The 6,994-nt window shown below is 29.3% G+C and overlaps 2 pseudogenes; one reads left to right on the forward strand and one right to left on the reverse strand.

The window, feature by feature from the left end:
* The first annotated feature begins 1,435 nt into the window (after positions 1–1,435).
* LOC145268986 (5S ribosomal RNA) lies at positions 1,436–1,553 on the forward strand (annotated as a pseudogene).
* A 1,553-nt stretch (positions 1,554–3,106) lies between these two features.
* LOC145268974 (5S ribosomal RNA) lies at positions 3,107–3,223 on the reverse strand (annotated as a pseudogene).
* Between the last annotated feature and the right edge of the window lie 3,771 nt (positions 3,224–6,994).

A 6,994-nucleotide genomic window follows, 5' to 3' on the forward strand; every position in this document is an offset into this window, starting at 1 on the left:
GGAGGCCACATCCATTCGGCTACTATTAACCGTGTGAAATAGCGTTGAATTTTAAACATTTTAATTTAAATGTTCATTACGTCAGGCAGACAGTGATCAAATCGTTATATGATGATCTACGCATAAGAGCTAAATTGACCGACTTTTAATTCAACTGAAAGTGCTCAACGATAAGAAACGAATTTCTTAAAGGGGCTGTCATAATTATTTTTTTACTATAATAATTAAATACCTACAGACACTAGTGTTTCATCCTTTCGGGATTCTTCAGTGCAGGGTGTCACGATTACTACCAGTCGAACGATTCGAACCCCGCGACACGACAGACATTTCCACCGCTCGGAAACATGTCACCGAAATGGACTGCTAAAATGCTTTTATACATTCTGAACACGTTTTAAATATATTTTAAATATTTTATATTTCGAATACTTTCTGAAGAGGACGCTTCACAGAACGTCTGAAACGCGTTAAAAACTATTTCCATGATTTAAAAACATTATTACAATGATCTAAATATGATAATTTTTTTAAAATGAAAAATCAAAACACGGAATAATAAAAAATAATGTTTAAAAATACATAGCAAAATATACATCTATCTCTCGTTGGAATCTCTCAACCAATTTATATATATATATATATATATATATATATATATATATATATATATATATATATATATATATATATATATATATAATATAAAGCTGAAGAAGATGTATCGAGACACAGGAATGGGTATGTTTGATCTGGCATAATGATGATTCATTAAAATTGTGGGGTCTGCGTACGCGCTTGGCCCACAAAGTATTGAAATTGGAAATAAAAAATTAAAAAATTAAAAAAAAATGTTTACAAGAGTTTTTGATATAGATGTACATAATAATACTTTGATAAGTATGTTTTAACTTAAATAGGGATGGTATAATTAAATTGTGGGGTCTGCGTTCGCGCCTGGCCTCCATAGAATGGAAATAGGCACAAACTTTAATAAAGACTTTTCATATCTATCTGCGTAAGTATACTTTGATAATTATGTTTCAGTTTCAAGAAATATGGTATAATAAAATTATGGGGTATTCGTTCGCGCCTGATCTCCATAGAATGGAAATATGTCACAAAGTTTAACAAGGTTTTTTAATATAGATCCACAGAATGTTGTGATAAGTGTTTCAGTGTGAACAGGTATGGTATAATAAATTATGGGGTTTATCTATTTTATTTTTACTTTCATCATATTTTGCTTTGGTTTTGATTCCCCCGAATTCGAAGCTATCTCTTTACAACCCTTCCTTTTCATAATCTATCATACTTTCATAAATCAGAGTCCATTTTCTGTAGGATGTGTTTGAACCCAGTCAACGACGGGTACTTTTGCTAGTATATATATATATATATATATATATATATATATATATATATATATATATATATATATATATATAATCGCGTTGACACACCGGTTCTCGTTCGATCACCGAAGTTAAGCAACGTTGAGCCTGGTTAGTACCAGATGGGTGACCATTTGGGAATTCTAGGTGCTGTATGTGCTCTCCGCTTATCTCGGCATTTGTTTCCAGTCGTCCTGTACATACACTTCACTTGCCACTGGTATTTAACAATGTCGACTCAGGAGAGGTGTGATGTGGATTGCGAAACTCCTGCCACAAAAATTTCACGCGCTGGCACCCCTTCGTGGGTATCCATAGTATGTTAAAGACTGAAGGAGCCTATATATATATATATATATATATATATATATATATAGAGAGAGAGAGAGAGAGAGAGAGAGAGAGGCAGAGAGAGAGAGAGAGAGAGAGAGAGAGAGAGAGAGATAGATAGATAGATAGATAGATAGATAGACAAACAGGCAGACAGACAAACAGACAGACAGAGAGATGTAAATTTATATAAACATCAGAAGAAAATCTCTCTACGGATTTATTTACGTTTCGACGATATTAATGTCTCGTCAGAGGCTCAACCGCGTTTAAAGTAATTTAATGAAAGACTAATATAATTAAAATTAAATCGTTAAAAGTAAAATAAAAAGTATAATAAATGAAAAATAAAATGTAGAATAAGAAAATTATTGTTTGAGAAAAATATAATTAAATAATTAAATAAAACATTAAAAAAAAACTTATTGGCAGGGATTACCTACGACAAGCGAACTGACACAAATTATATATGGTACATGTTAAAACACGAGGGAGGAGGGTAATTATCCGCCAAATCTTGTTTTTAACGTTTAAATTTTTTTTTGGTTTTGTCACTATATATATATATATATATATATATATATATATATATATATATATATATATATATATATGAGCAAACAGTTAATGAAATATGTTAAAAAACACTTTGAAATGAGTTAAAAACATATTTAATTTAAAAAGGAAACACTAGATAAATGGATAGTCCTTAATCCGCGGAGTTTCGAAGAAATACTCTCCTTCTCATCAGAGGGTAGGAATTAGCAAAATGCAGGATCGGATTTTGCATGCAGAAGTATTTGATGAAACAACAAATAAGTCAAAGATCTTACTTGAAAACAAAATAAGTTAAGCAGAGGGAATATGGTAAAGAAAAAGGTGATTACACATGAATGGATAGTCTGGTGGAAGATAAAAAAATCCAGTGACGGTAAAATCCAAATGTAAAACTTCAAGAAAGTTAAAAGAATTTCCATTTGTACAAGTAAAATCCAAAGAAATCCCGTAATTGGAAGAAGAATGTCCGTAATAATCCAAAGGCAATAATCCGATCCTTCCAATTACGAGCTTAACTCGAAATTAACGGTGATTAGGTTTTTAACAGAACAATCTAGACCCGTTAAACGAAAACGGTATACATTGAAATTAACGATATTTCAAAAATAAACAATATATATATATATAAATATATATATATATATGAAGGCTTCCATCAGTCTTGACAGACTATGGATACCCACTGTAAGGGTGCCTGCGCGTGAAATTTGTGTGGCAAGACTTGCGCAACCTCTAACCACGCCTCTCCTGAGTCAACATTGTTGCATACCAGTGGCAAGTTGAGGTACAAGACGACTGGAAACAATGCCGAGATAAGCGGAGAGCACATACAGCGCCTAGAATTCCCAAATGGTCACCCATCTGGTATTAGCCAGGCTCAACGTTGCTTAACTTCGGTGATCTGACGAGAACCGGTGTGTCAACGTGATTATGCCGTGTATATATATATATATATATATATATATATATATATATATATATATATATATATATATATATATATATATATATATATATATATATATATATATATATATATATATATATATATATATATATATATATATATATATATATATATATATATATATGCATGAATGTTCCACACACACACACACACACACACACACACACACATACATATATATATATATATATATATATATATATATATATATATATATATATATATATATATAATAAATGCTCCCTTTCTCGGAGCATATTGGGAAGTGAAAAACAAAACTACCATTAACGTATTATGCGATGCTTTTGTGTAAACAAATGGAGCTTCAGCGTTTGGACATTGTTAATTCGCATACTCATCTTAGCAGCAGCTGATTAGCTTAACGATAAGAAACGAGAAACATTGTCTAGCCGGTCGAGTTTCAAACCTGGCTTGAGGTATGCTCGCCTAGCCGCATTGATGGGCTGTAATACAGCGAAGCAGTACTGCATGTAGAGTACGTTAATGTTCAAATATATATATATATATATATATATATATATATATATATATATATATATATATTAGACTACCCGTGAACCGTTGGGTCAGTATATTATATTTGCTATTGAATTAATGTATGAGGATGACACTTGTGACGTAAAGAAAACATTTCTATGAAAGTATATTAAAATGAAAAAAGAATATAGATAGATTTCTATGAGTCATACTGTTTATAATTGTTTATTTTTTTAAAAAAGAAGAAACTTACAGCCATTGAATTATAAGTGGTTTGCCATACTTTAGGTAAATGCACACTGAATAGATACCATAATACTTAAAGTTAAATTCAAATTTTGATATATCTTATAATTTAAACGCGAAAAAAAAAAAGAACAGTTGGGATGCTGAAAACGTACACAGTAAAACAATACGTTTTATTGTCGCATTGATTATTCATTTGTAACGCTAATTAAAACAAACATATTTTCGGGGTTATTTATTTATGTTGGTAGTGTAGAAGAAAATGTATGAATGCTTTTTTAAGAAAGGTGTATTAAAAAATGGAGAATAAATTAAACAAAAAAGGAAGGCGGTGGGTAAATCGCCGCTGTAAAATGCTCTTATAGTTACCAATGGGTTAAAGTAGATTTGTTTGGAAGAAAATTGCGTTAAAATAACTTAAACGTAATACGGAAACGAATGATGTAAAAAACAAATGCAGAAAGTATTACCAATTGTTTATTTGAATAATTTAAACGCGAAAAAAAAATTGGGACGCTGAAAACGTACGCAGTAAAACAATCCGTTTTATTGTTGCGTTGATTATTTGTTTATGCACGCATGCGCAACCGAGTGTTGGGTTACAACACCCGTTACAAGGTCATTTGAGTTTTATAGTTATATATATATATATATATACATACATATATATATACATACATATATATATACATGCATATATATATACATACATATATATATATATACATACATACATATATATACATATATATATAGATATACATATATATATATGTATATGTATGTATATATATATGTATGTATATATATGTATGTATATATATATGTATGTATGTATATATATATATATATATATATATATATATATATATATATATATATATAAAATGTTCAAATTTAAAATATCCAAAAGTAAAAGTTTCATGCTCAATAAAAAGAGCAATTATTTTAGTTCATTTACCGAAACAAAATTGCCATTAGTAATGATTGTAACTCTACTGTTTCAGTTAAAAAGACTTCATCAGGAGTGAAAAAAACAACCTCCAGCGAAGTATGATGTTTTATTAAGATGAAAACCAACTAAGAAAAAGACAGATAAAACTCAAAAGAAGAAATAGAAAGAGAGCAACATTTATACGTGAATTTGGCACGTGCCTTAACCTTACGGGAGAGGGCGTTGGTTTAATCAGTAGCTAGGAATCCAATGACGGAATCTTTCGGTATTTTAATTAGGTCAGACTGCCTGCACTCATTTAAATGACAGGAAATAAGGAATTACCTAATGAGAAAGGAACCGGGGGGGGGGGCGCATTAACTCGGCTGTGATTTGTGTTCATGGTGACGGTATTTACGTTTTTAATAATCGTGGTTATATTTTTTGAGAGAAAAATAGCTTGAACTTAATATATATATATATATATATATATATATATATATATATATATATATATATATATATATATATATATATGAGAAAGACAATTAAAACTGTAAGTTGAACTTTACAATCAAAATTTATTGTTCGACTGAAAACTCCAAAAAACAATTTACAAAGTTCTTATTCCGTGGAGTTTCAAAGAATGCTATTCTTATTATTCTTCTCATCAGAGGACATAAAGAAATCAGCAAATTATATTTGTAGCAATGCTAGAATTTGCTAGTTAAGGCATTAAGTGAAACCGCAATTTATTGTAGTTATTAATTGCCAAATAAAAAACGAAAAAAATGAATAAATATTGGATACGTAAAAAAACTAATATAAAAACAAACCGCGCATAATATGTAATTAATATATATATATATATATATATATATATATATATATATATATATATATATATATATATTAGTAATGGGACGATTCCAAAATTTATCTCAATTCAGATACAATTACCGATTCCGTTCTAAATTTCCGATTCCGATTCTAATAACAAAAGCATCATAGAAAGCAAAAGTATAGAATGAGTTCATTGAATGGCGTCGATTTAAGTCTGTTTAAGAAATGTTCCGATATTTGGAGCTTTACTTATCGGTGAAAACAATGATTTTAATATATATATATATATATATATATATATATATATATATATATATATATATATATATATATTATTTAAAAATCAACTGACAATTTGTTTGCGTCAGTTTTTTTCCTTTAATAATTTGGTGAAACAAAATCCATAAATAACAGACATGTTCATTTTTTTTTTTTTCATTTGCATCTCACCGATAATTTATATACATCATGCAAATTTAGGAAAACTCGTCCCGGAAAAATCGTCCATTTTTGCTAGGTAGGAAAACTGGTCCATTATTGAATAAATATCGATGGAAAACACATTTTATGACCGGTCTTGAAGGACGGCTAAAGGAACTTGTTTACGTTGGTCTTGAAAATGATTATGTTTCAGCTTCAGACTAACAGATACCAAATCTCCATCAGTAATAGAAATAATAGCTTCAGACAAATAATATAGTTTTAGCTTCAGACAAACAGATACCAAATCTCCATCAGTAATGGAAATAATAATATAGTTTTAGCTTCAGACAAACAGATACCAAATCTCCATCATTAATAGAAATAATAATATAGTTTTAGCTTCAGACAAACAGATACCAAATCTCCATCAGTAATAGAAATAATAATATAATTTAAGCTTAAGAATTACAGATATAAAATTTATATTTTAAAAAGAAGTTGCGGTTTCAGACAGACATATATCAAATATCCTTTAATTCAACTTCAGACAGGCAGTTACCAAATCACTACGAGTAAAATATTTGTAGTAATAATATCAGTATCCCCCCTCCCTCCCATAAATAATCTCATTATAGGTGAACGTTATTTTTAATCTGATTTTACGTTTGTTTTCAAATCTTCATGGCGCCAAAAATGGTTTTGGCACCAAACCATAATTGTCTTGAAATTATTCAAAGAAAACGTTGCATTAATAATTATTCCAAAATAATTACCGGATGTTTTTCCGATAATTATTTTTGA

The sequence above is a fragment of the Euprymna scolopes genome, chromosome 44 (genome assembly GCF_053919585.1).
Source record: "Euprymna scolopes isolate OS-2025 chromosome 44, ASM5391958v1, whole genome shotgun sequence".
NCBI classification, from domain to species: domain Eukaryota; kingdom Metazoa; phylum Mollusca; class Cephalopoda; order Sepiida; family Sepiolidae; genus Euprymna; species Euprymna scolopes.